The sequence below is a fragment of the Arachis hypogaea genome, chromosome 3 (genome assembly GCF_003086295.3).
Source record: "Arachis hypogaea cultivar Tifrunner chromosome 3, arahy.Tifrunner.gnm2.J5K5, whole genome shotgun sequence".
NCBI classification, from domain to species: Eukaryota; Viridiplantae; Streptophyta; class Magnoliopsida; order Fabales; family Fabaceae; genus Arachis; species Arachis hypogaea.
The window spans coordinates 96,599,245-96,612,359 of record NC_092038.1 but is presented as its reverse complement, the minus strand read 5'-3'; positions in this window follow the sequence as shown (position 1 = coordinate 96,612,359).

Below are 13,115 nucleotides of genomic sequence, written 5' to 3'. Positions count from 1 at the left end.
TGTTGTTGTCAATTTACTATACTTTTCTTTTGTGCCTTCCAAGTGTTTGATGAAATGCTTGGTTGGATTTTAGTATAGATTTTGTTCCTCTTGGCCTTGGTTGAGTAATTAGTGACTCTTGAGTTATCTAATTCCTTTGTTGATTGATAATTAGAAGTTGCTAATTGATTTGAATGCCTCTGAAGCTAGTCTCTCCTTTAGGAGTTGATTTGGACTTGAGGAATCAAATTGATTCATCCACTTGACTTTTCTCCATGGTTAGAGGTTAACTAAGTGGGAGCAATACACAATTCTCATCACAATTGATAAGGATAACTAGGATAGGATTTCTAGTTCTCATATATTGTCAAGAGCTTTGTTAGTTGTTAGTCTATTTCTTTTGCAATTTACATTTCTTGTTTATTATCTCAAAAATCCCAAAATACATCTCATAACAAACAACAAGAACACTTTATTGCAATTCCTAGGGAGAACGACCCGAGGTTTAAATACTTCGGTTTATTAATTTTAGGGGTTTGTTTTAGTGATAAACAATCTTTTGTATGAAAGGATTATTGCTTGGTTTAGAAACTATACTTCGACGAGATTTCATTTGAGAAATTCTATACCATCAAAAATCCAATCATCAAATTGGCGCCATTGCCGGGGAATTACAACGGCGTTATGTTATTGGTTATTGTATATATGTGAATACTGTGAATAACTTGATTTTTGGATTGCTTGTTAGTTTTTGCTAGTTTTAGGACTTTGTTTCATTATTTCTTATTAGCTTTTGTCTTTATTTTCTCTTTTCATCATGAATTCTCACTTTGGCTATGAGTGTGATTACAACTATGTTGTAGGAAGTGGAGATTACAATGAAGAGATGTATCAAGAATGGGACAATTAAAGGTGGGAGGAGCTATATGCATATGATCAATCCTCATGGCAACAACCTCCACCAATGCACTATGAAGAAGAGCCATTTTATAATGCATACCAATCCAATGGCTATGGTGAATCTCCTTGTGACTTTCAAGAACCACCACCATATGCCTATGAACCCCCTCCTCAACATGATCCTCAACCATACTCACAAGCCCCTTTTCACCAAACACCTCCATATGACCTTCACCTATTTCCACCATACCAACCACCTTTTGAACCACATGAGCTATACATGGAACCACCATTCCAATATCAATACTTCCAAGAACCACCTCAATACACACCACCACCATACCCTCACCAAGAAGAACCACCTTCCTATTATGAACCCTCTCTCCAAGATAATGAACCCTCTTATCCACCCAAATCCTCAATGGATGAAACCCTTAGCCTTATACTTCAAGGGCAAAGAGAGATGCAAAAGGAGACACTCGAATTTGTGGCTACCATGACTAAGGTAGTAAGCACTTTAGCCTCTCGATGCCTAGACACTCAAAGAACTCCCACGACTACATATAGAGAATCAAATGAAGAGCATAATATGAATGAGAGATTGGAAAATCCGGTGGAGAATGAGGAATGTTATTTTGTATTAGAGCAATTGGAGGAGCATGATGACAAGTCATCATATACCCATTTTTCAAGCTAATTTCACTTGTTTTATTAGTCTTTATGCACTTTCTTGCATCCTAAGTAAGTGATTTGGAGTGAAAATGCATAACTTCTTTAAATCAAGCAACCACCATGAAATTAATGTTAACTCATGAGGTTTAAGCTAATTTTAATTGAATTTTAATTGATTTATAAGCCTTGTGAATTTAGTGATACTTGGAGTGGTTGTTTTGGTTTATTGTAGGTGAAGAAAAGAATAAAAGAGAAAAGCGTGGCCTAAGAAAGCGTGACCAAAGGAGAAGAAAACGTGGTCAAAGGAAGGAGAAGTGTGCCGCATGTAAAGAGGGGAGGCAAGCATTGCCCTCCACAAGGGCACACTGCCCTCTAGGAGGGCAACATAAGGGAACAAAGCATAAAAGGCAACTCTGCCCTGCCCACTACAAGGGCAGAGCACAAATTTGTGCCTTGGAATCAAGAAGAAGAAAATGTTGCCCTGCCCTCCACAAGGGCAGTATCGGGCTCACAAGGGAAGAAAATCAAAGGAAAATGTCTACCAATGCTTGCCACAAGAGTTGAACACGGGACCATGAGGAAGCAAGGAATTAAGCCTCACTTTGGTGCCAAGAAAGCCAAGGAAATTAAGTAGCGTGTGTTTCTGCCATGATTCGAACGCGGGACTTCAGTTTGGAAACACTGCCCTGCCCTCCGCGAGGGCAGGGCAGCATTTTGTTGTGGCATGAATCTGGTGCACCAAGGCACGATTCTGGCGCACCAAGGAACGATTCTGGCAGCACCAGCAGCGCACCACAGCACAATTCTGGCGCACCAATTTTTTCTGCCCTGCCCTCCGCGAGGGCAGGGCAGCATCCTGCGCACCACAACATCATCCGCCCGCACCATGCACGCACCAAGCACCAAATCTTGCCCTGCCCTCCGCAAGGGCAGGGCAGCCTCCTGGAAGCTATTATTTTTGGGCCGAAAATTAAATTAAAAATCCAATTTAATTCATTTCTTCACCAAATCAAAAGCCCATCCAAATCCCAAAATCCAAGAATAGAAAGTGTATAAATAGGAGCTAGTTTGATGTAATTAGGGACCTTTTACTTAGCTTTTGAATTTGGCACTTTCCTTGAGCTTTGAATTTCTGCAACTTTTCTTAAGAGACTTGACCGAGATTTCAGAGAATTGGGGAGGAGAATTGATCTCTCTTCTTCCTTGTTCTTTCTTGGGCATTTTTACTTTTCTTGTTTGAGTTTTGGGTGTGAAGAATTGAGGAAATTCTGTCTCAATCTCCATTCAAAATCTCTTTAATTACTTTTCTGCACAATTGAGTTTAATTGCAATCTCCTTTATTGCTTCTTCTTTATTTTCTTGTCATTTGCTTTGAGAACTTGGATCTAGGAAGGTAATTGAGATCTAGGCTCTGCTACCTAGTCTCTGGAGTCCTGAGATCCCAATTTACTTTTGGTTCTTCTGTGAACCCTGCTGCACTTTAATTTCAATTTCTGTTTGAATTCTAATTGCTTCTAATTCAGTTTCTGCTCTATTAATTGTGGCAAACCAATTTCTCTTTGTTTAGATTCTGCAATCCCAGTCCTCGAATCCCTTTTACATTCAAGCAATTTACATTCCTTGCCATTTAAGTTACTGCAATTTGCATTTCTTGCACTTTAAGTTTCAGTCATTTACTTTCTTGTTCTTTAAGATTCAGCAAGTTTATTTTCCTGTTCTTTAATTTACTGCAATTCTCCCTTCTCCCTTTATATTCCAAGCAATTTAGCTTCTGTTAAATACAACACACTCAACCAAAACTTGATTCGCTTGACTAAATCAACCACTAAACTAAAATTGCTCAATCCTTAAATCCCTGTGGGATCGACCTCACTCATGTGAGTTATTATTACTTGATGCGACCCGGTACACTTGCCGGTGAGTTTTGTGTTGGATCGTTTTCCACACATCAAGTTTTTGGCGCTGTTGCCGGGGATTGAAATAGATTGACAATGATTAAGTGAAGTGGAGATCTAGATCAAGCATTTTTTTTCTTTTCTGTTATTTTAATTTTGACTAACACACTAACTGTTTGAATTTTTGCTTAAACTAACCAAAACTTCACTCTAGCTATAGATTGAAGTTTCAATTGTTTTCTGGATCTGTGTGTTTATTGTTGTGTGTTTGTATGTCAGGTACAGGAAGATCTTCCCCTGTCCTCTCTGAAATTGACCAAAGAACTCTTCGAAGAATAAGAAGAGCTGAAAGAGGGAAGAACGTTATTGGAGAGGAAGAATTTGAGGAGGAATTCCAAGAAATGGAAGGAGATCTCAATCAACCAGGAGAAGGGGCCAACAATAACCAACAACAACGAAGAGTCCTGGCTTCGTATACATTTGCAAATGCTAGACACTGTGGAAGTAGTATTCTTCCTCCCAATGTCAATGCAAACAATTTTGAACTAAAGCCACAACTCATCACTTTGGTTCAAAACAACTGTTCTTTTGGAGGAGGGCCTTTGGAGGACCCAAATCAACATTTATCTACCTTCTTGAGAATCTGTGACATTGTGAAAACCAATGGTGTGCCTCCTGATAGCTACAAGTTGTTGCTCTTTCCATTTTCTCTCAGAGATAAAGCCACTCAATGGCTAGAGACCTTTCCAAAAGAAAGCATCAACACTTGGGATGACTTGGTAAGCAAGTTTCTTGCCAAATTTTATCCCCCTCAAAGAATTCTAAGATTGAAGACTGAGGTGCAGACATTCACTCAAATGGAGGCTGAAAACTTATATGAAGCATGGGAAAGATATAAGGCACTATTGAGGAAATGTCCACCAGAGATGTTCACTGAGTGGGACAAGTTGCAGAACTTCTATGAAGGACTTACTCTTAAGGCTCAAGAAGCACTTGATCATTCAGCTGGAGGCTCTTTGCAACTCATGAAAACTACAGAGGAAGCTCAAAACCTCATTGATATGGTGGCCAATAACCAATATTTCTTTGCTCATCAAAGACAACGCCAACCATCACAAAGAAGAGGAGTAATGGAGTTGGAAGGAGTGGATTCAATTCTAGCTCAGAACAAGATAATGCAGCAGCAGATTCAACAACAGTTTGAGCAAATGGCCAAAAGGATTGATGGCTTGCAAGTTGCATCAGTGAGTGCCACAAGCCAACCACCAACTACTTGGGTGCAAAGTGAAGAAACTCAAGAGGAACAACAGCAAGAGCAAGTCCAGTACATGCACAACCAAAATCCTGGAACAAATGAAGTCTATGGTGATACCTACAATCCATCTTGGAAGAACCATCCCAACCTCAGATGGGGAGACAACCATAATCAAAACCAACAACCATGGCAAAGAAACTCAAGTCAGAACAATTGGAAAAGTACAAACCACAACCCCCAGCCAAACACTAACCAAAATACCTACAGAAAACCACAAAATAATTACCCCAACTCTAACCAGTATCCACCCAATAACCACCCAACAAATCAAAATACCTATCATCATCCATCAACACCCCAAAACCAACCAATTTCACAAGAATCCCAGAGGATCACTAATTTAGAGCTGCTCATGGAGAAAATGATGAAGAACCAAGAATTAACAACAAAGAACCAAGAAGCGTCCATGAAGAACTTAGAGAGACAGATTGGGCAAATCTCTAAACAGATTTCTGTTGAAAAACCATCAAGCTCACTGCCAAGTGACACCATTCCCAACCCAAAGGAAGAATGCAAGGTCGTGCAACTAAGAAGTGGAAAAATGTTAGTGGATGGTAACCAAGGAGCAACCAAGAATAATGACAATGAGCCAACAAAGAATGATGAAGCCACCAACAAGGACATGTTAAGCAAGAATGTCCCAAAAAAACTCACAGAGGAAAACAACGAACCACAGAATCTAAAGAAAGGAAAGCAGATCATAGAAGAACCAAATCCAAAACAACATCAAGTGGAGAAGAGCTCAACACCACCACTACCGTATTCACAGAGATTCCACAAAGAGACAAAGGATCAGCATTTCCACAAATTTCTTGAGACTTTCAAGAAGCTGGAAATCAACATACCTTTAGCTGAGGCATTGGAGCAAATGCCTCTGTATGCCAAGTTCTTGAAGGAGCTCATCAACAAGAAGAGAAGTTGGAATGAAAAGGAGACTGTAATGCTTAGTGAAGAATGCAGTGCACTCATTAAAAAGGGACTCCCTCCCAAGCTTGAAGATCCTGGAGGTTTCTTCCTACCCTGCACTATTGGAAACCTATTCATCAACAAGGGAATGTGTGATTTAGGAGCAAGCATAAATCTAATCCCATCTTCTTTAGTGAAAAAGCTTGGCATAGAGGAGGTGAAACCAATACAGATGTCCTTGGAGTTGGTGGACCAATCAGTAGTATATCCTAAGGGGCTGATTGAGAACCTTTTAGTTAAGGTTGACAAGTTCATCTATCCGACAGATTTTGTGATCCTGGATTCATCAGAAAATGGAAATGACTCCATAATACTTGGTCGACCATTTTTGGCCACTGCTAGAGCCATTGTGGATATAGAGCAGGGAGAGTTAACCCTCAGGATGCATGAGGAGAGCATCATCTTGAAAGTCTTTCCAGAATTACAAAGGAATGAAGAAACAAGCAAAACAAGTGGTGACTTCCTTCCAAAGCAAACAACCGACAATGCAGTAGAACAGAAAAACAAGCAGATGCAAGAAGAAAAAGGAATTCAAAAGGAAGCAGGGGTAATAAACAAGAAGGAAGGTATCACAACCCAAGTCACTGTCAAGAAAGAAAGATCAACAAGAAAGAAAAAGATGAAGAGCAAGAATAAGGTTCACAAAGGGTGGAAGAACAAGAAAATTCCAACTGAGGGGTTTTCCAAAGGTGACAAAGTACAATTAGTATATCAACAGCTGGGAACAGAAGATTATTACACTGTCAACCAAGTACTTTCTCTTGAGCATATGGAAATTAAACATCAAGGCACACAGAGAAAGCTTACAGTGAGAGGTGACAAGTTGAGACATCACCAATATCAACCACCCTAAAGGGAGTTCAATGTCAAGCTAGTGACAATAAAAGAGCGCTTCATGGGAGGCAACCCATGGTTTAAGATTCCTGTCTTCTCTTTCATTTAATAAGCTATGATTCCTCTGAGTATGATTTTGAACTTTCATGCCTGATAAATGCATACATTGTTTTAAAGCACATGACAAACTTCTAAGTTTGGTGTACCTTAAAGCACACCCAAGTTCATTGTTTTTCAAAAAAAAAAAAAAGGGGATTAGTCTTAGAACATATGCATAATTCTTTTGATGAAGCATATGACCAAACACTAAGTTTGGTGTCTGCATGTGTAACAATATTCAGAAGATCATTTCCCAATCATGGACTCAAAACCATACAAAGGGATCATGCATCAATTTTTTTTTAAAAATGCATCAATTGTGAAGAATGGTTTGCATTGTTAAGCCATTCCCTCAATAAAAGATAAGTTTGGTGTTCACCAACTTTTAGCATCTTTAATTAAGGGACACAATTGACCACAGAAAAAATATATAGAATAAATAACAATTAAACAAACCAAAACAATTTTTTATTGCAAATAAATTGCCAACGACTATATTAATGTTCTAAGGCTAGCTGTTTTGGTTCAGGCAGGAGAAAAAGATTAAGACAAAAGCAAGGAGGGGCCACGGCTAGGATAAGCTATGTGAGGATGGTCACATGTGCCTAGAAGAATGCGCTCATTGGGAAGCAGAATTTGCATGCATGCATGCATCATTGAACGCCTAAATGCATGCAGCCAATGGGAGGAGGATCCTCGTCAAAGCCTCAACAATGAATGCAGACCGTCCATCCCATGAACCCCTTAGATGAACAACTCAATCTCAACCATTCATGATCACCAACGAGCTCTTTCTTCATTCATTGTGGTTTAGTTGGAAAGCTTGAAGAATCTGCCTATTAATAGCCGTAGCACTACACGGTTGACACACTCATTCAAGCTACCTTCATATGAAAATCATAATCCCCTTTACTCCTAAAGCCAACATAATTCCCTTGTCTCACAACAGAACCGAACCAAAACTCTTCCCAAACACAACACATACTTCTTCTTTTCTCACTTTTCCTTTCTTTTCACCTCAAATCTAATGGCCTCTTCAAGTTCAAAAAGAAGGCCGGGAAAGGAACCTATGGGAGCCGAACCTCCATCATTTGATGCAAACAAATTTAGATCTCAATTCCATGAAGGGAGATATCATAGGTTCATGAAGACAAAGAATGTCATCTATGAGAAAGGCCTTGAGTTGAGAGACGGGGAATACCCCATCATGAGGCAAATCACTAAAGAAAGAAGGTGGGAACTTTTATGTGCTCCTTTTGTTGACATCAGTGCAGTCATGATCAGGGAGTTCTATGCAAATGATGTAAAAGAAAACAAAGATAGTGCCCCTTACACAAGTTATGTCAGAGGAGTTGAAGTGAGTTTTAGCCCGGCTGCCATCACAAGGGCCCTCAAGTTGAGAACCATAACTTATGCAGAGCCCAGTTATGAAACCAGATTGCAGATGGAAAACAATCCTGATGAGATCTTGCAAGGGTTATGTGTGGAGAATACAGATTGGGAAAGAGATTCAAAGGGAGATCCAAGTCACTTGAGAAGGATAAATCTTACTCCTGTGGCCAAGGGATGGTATGAAATAGTGAGGAGATCTATCCTTCCTACTGGAAACGCCTCTTGGGTCACAATCAAACGAGCACTCTTGACATACTGCATCTTACATGGAGGTGAAATCAACCTCGCACAACTCATAGCCACAGTATTCAAGAGATGGCCAATAGCACAAGCAAATCAAGTGGTCTTGGACATCTAAGTACCATCCTCAGGCTATGTGACAAAGCTAGAGTAATCTTTGAAGATGAGGACACAGAAAAAGTGAAAAAGGGAAAAGGAATCACCAAGAAGAGTATGGAGGGAATGAATGAAGAAGAAGATCAAGAAGGGGTAGTAGCTCCTAGACAAAGGAGATCACAGAGAGAGGAAGGACGAAATCAAGCTCATGATGCCATAGACATGAGCCAGTTACAAAGATCAATTGAAGAACTATCTCAGCAACTCATGCAGGCTCAACAAGGTCAAAATCAGGGGGGCCAAGAGAAATATCTAGAGCCCCATCCAGAATTTATGGAGCAATATTTGAAAGATAAAGAGGAACGAGAAGCTTGGCAGCATCAAATGGAGGAGAAACAAGAGAGATGGAAACAACAATTGATGACTCAGCAGCAAGAATTTCAAGCACAGATTCTTGAAGGACAAAAAGAGCAATATAAAGAATTCAAAGAATCATATGATAAGCTGTATTTTAGTCAAGCTAAAGCAGGGGAATATAGTCACAACCTGTATCAATGGAAGAATATTCATCACACCATGGGAGAAGTTAGATATGCACAAAGAATGGAGAATGATGAAGACATGCAAGCAAGGTTGGAGTACTTGACCCACAATTTGCCAACACTCAATCCTGAGATCAAGCCATTTGAGCAATGCCCTGAGTTTTTAGCCAAGCAACAGGCAAGATCTCATCAATATACTGAGGCAACTTTTAAAAGATTGGAAGACGTTGGGCTCTCAGGACTCTTAGATTCTGTTTGGGGTAGAAGATGTCCTGGTGAAGAGATCCGAGATTATTCCAAGACAGGGAAGAGAAAGAAGAAAAAGGGAGAATCAAGCAGCAGCCACGACCATTAGAAGGTGGCAAAGTTCTTTCATATTTCCTCTTTCATGTCTCTAATAAGGAGATGCATATCTGAAACATGATATGCCTCCATCATCTATTTCTTTTTACTTCATGCAATTGTTGTTCTTTGTTTTCATTTTTAGTTATTTAATAAATAGCTAGAGAAATGCTAAATCTGCATAATGCTTGTTAACCATCACTTAGCTTGAAATTTGTTTTGTTTCCCATATGCTTAAATAAAAGAGATTTATTTGAATTGAAAAGTGAAATATCCAATGTTGCATAAGTAAGAATGGGAGTTAGTGGTGGTATATGTGTTTGATTAAATGCATGACTCATGAAATAATTGTTGCATAATATCATTCTCATTCAAGGGTGAGTTAGCTTGCTGTTATAAAGACTCTTATCAATAAAGAAAAATCCCTTGAGAACAAAAACAGAAAGAAAAGGAAGAAGAAAAAGCCAAAGTGGCAAGAAAAACAAAGAATAAAGGTTGGACACCAATAGCTTGGACCCTAGGACATATGCCTGTGGTGTTCTTGTACTAAGATATGCTTGGATGAGTAAATTCTAAGGGGTATTTTAAAACCCGGTCACTTAGATCAACTGATTTGGGATGGCCAATTGAAAGTCCACAATAAAGAACAACTTAGATACAGAACATTTAGTTATCCAAAGAGATGCTGGGCATCAATGATCCTAGGAAGAATTAGTGAGCAATGTGTCTTTGGTGGAAAAATGTTGAGTAAAAAAAAATAATAAAGCCAAAGGCTGCTACTGCAACATTTGACACCAAACCTCCAAAAGAATAATAAGCTTGTTAAGCATTGTAAGCCAAGAAAAGTTAGCAAGGGAGTAATTAAAAAGTGAGTCTTATAACAGCAAGTTTAGCAAGCCTTTGAGGAAAGATGTACATTATGTAACAGCAACAATAATTGAGTTATCATTGTCTGCATAAAGATCCCATAAATCAAGTTCTGCTATATGCCTAATAAGGATATGTACTCTTTTCTTATTCATTTCAATTGCTCTTAATTTTGATGCTTGCTTGGGGACAAGCAAGATTTAAGTTTGGTGTTGTGATGACAAGTCATCATATACCCATTTTTCAAGCTAATTTCACTTGTTTTATTAGTCTTTATGCACTTTCTTGCATCCTAAGTAAGTGATTTGGAGTGAAAATGCATAACTTCTTTAAATCAAGCAACCACCATGAAATTAATGTTACCTCATGAGGTTTAAGCTAATTTTAATTGAATTTTAATTGATTTATAAGCCTTGTGAATTTAGTGATACTTGGAGTGGTTGTTTTGGTTTATTATAGGTGAAGAAAAGAATAAAAGAGAAAAGCGTGGCCTAAGAAAGCGTGACAAAAGGAGAAGAAAACGTGGTCAAAGGAAGGAGAAGTGTGCCGCATGTAAAGAGGGGAGGCAAGCATTGCCCTCCACAAGGGCACACTGCCCTCTAGGAGGGCAACATAAGGGAACAAAGCATAAAAGGCAACTCTGCCCTGCCCACTACAAGGGCAGAGCACAAATTTGTGCCTTGGAATCAAGAAGAAGAAAATGTTGCCCTGCCCTCCACAAGGGCAGTATCGGGCTCACAAGGGAAGAAAATCAAAGGAAAATGTCTACCAATGCTTGCCACAAGAGTTGAACACGGGACCATGAGGAAGCAAGGAATTAAGCCTCACTTTGGTGCCAAGAAAGCCAAGGAAATTAAGTAGCGTGTGTTTCTGCCATGATTCGAACGCGGGACTTCAGTTTGGAAACACTGCCCTGCCCTCCGCAAGGGCAGGGCAGCATTTCGTTGTGGCATGAATCTGGCGCACCAAGGCACGATTCTGGCGCACCAAGGAACGATTCTGGCAGCACCAGCAGCGCACCACAGCACAATTCTGGCGCACCAATTTTTTCTGCCCTGCCCTCCGCGAGGGCAGGGCAGCATCTTGCGCACCACAGCATCATCCGCCCGCACCATGCACGCACCAAGCACCAAATCCTGCCCTGCCCTCCGCAAGGGCAGGGCAGCCTCCTGGAAGCTATTATTTTTGGGCCGAAAATTAAATTAAAAATCCAATTTAATTCATTTCTTCACCAAATCAAAAGCCCATCCAAATCCCAAAATCCAAGAATAGAAAGTGTATAAATAGGAGCTAGTTTGATGTAATTAGGGACCTTTTACTTAGCTTTTGAATTTGGCACTTTCCTTGAGCTTTGAATTTCTGCAACTTTTCTTAAGAGACTTGACCGAGATTTCAGAGAATTGGGGAGGAGAATTGATCTCTCTTCTTCCTTGTTCTTTCTTGGGCATTTTTACTTTTCTTGTTTGAGTTTTGGGTGTGAAGAATTGAGGAAATTCTGTCTCAATCTCCATTCAAAATCTCTTTAATTACTTTTCTGCACAATTGAGTTTAATTGCAATCTCCTTTACTGCTTCTTCTTTATTTTCTTGTCAATTGCTTTGAGAACTTGGATCTAGGAAGGTGATTGACATCTAGGCTCTGCTACCTAGTCTCTGGAGTCCTGAGATCCCAATTTACTTTTGGTTCTTCTGTGAACCCTGCTGCACTTTAATTTCAATTTCTGTTTGAATTCTAATTGCTTCTAATTCAGTTTCTGCTCTATTAATTGTGGCAAACCAATTTCTCTTTGTTTAGATTCTGCAATCCCAGTCCTTGAATCCCTTTTACATTCAAGCAATTTACATTCCTTGCCATTTAAGTTACTGCAATTTGCATTTCTTGCACTTTAAGTTTCAGTCATTTACTTTCTTGTTCTTTAAGATTCAGCAAGTTTATTTTCCTGTTCTTTAATTTACTGCAATTCTCCCTTCTCCCTTTATATTCCAAGCAATTTAGCTTCTGTTAAATACAACCCACTCAACCAAAACTTGATTCGCTTGACTAAATCAACCACTAAACTAAAATTGCTCAATCCTTCAATCCCTGTGGGATCGACCTCACTCATGTGAGTTATTATTACTTGATGCGACCCGGTACACTTGCCGGTGAGTTTTGTGTTGGATCGTTTTCCACACATCAAGTTTTTGGCGCCGTTGCCGGGGATTGAAATAGATTGACAATGATTAAGTGAAGTGGAGATCTAGATCAAGCATTTTTTTTCTTTTCTGTTATTTTAATTTTGACTAACACACTAACTGTTTGAATTTTTGCTTAAACTAACCAAAACTTCACTCTAGCTATAGATTGAAGTTTCAATTGTTTTTTGGATCTGTGTGTTTATTGTTGTGTGTTTGTATGTCAGGTACAGGAAGATCTTCCCCTGTCCTCTCTGAAATTGGCCAAAGAACTCTTCGAAGAATAAGAAGAGCTGAAAGAGGGAAGAACGTTATTGGAGAGGAAGAATCTGAGGAGGAATTCCAAGAAATGGAAGGAGATCTCAATCAACCAGGAGAAGGGGCCAACAATAACCAACAACAACGAAGAGTCCTGGCTTCATATACATTTGCAAATGCTAGACACTGTGGAAGTAGCATTCTTCCTCCCAATGTCAATGCAAACAATTTTGAACTAAAGCCACAACTCATCACTTTGGTTCAAAACAACTGTTCTTTTGGAGGAGGGCCTTTGGAGGACCCAAATCAACATTTATCTACCTTCTTGAGAATCTGTGACACTGTGAAAACCAATGGTGTGCCTCCTGATAGCTACAAGTTATTGCTCTTTCCATTTTCTCTCAGAGATAAAGCCACTCAATGGCTAGAGACCTTTCCAAAAGAAAGCATCAACACTTGGGATGACTTGGTAAGCAAGTTTCTTGCCAAATTTTATCCCCCTCAAAGAATTATAAGATTGAAGACTGAGGTGCAGACATTCACT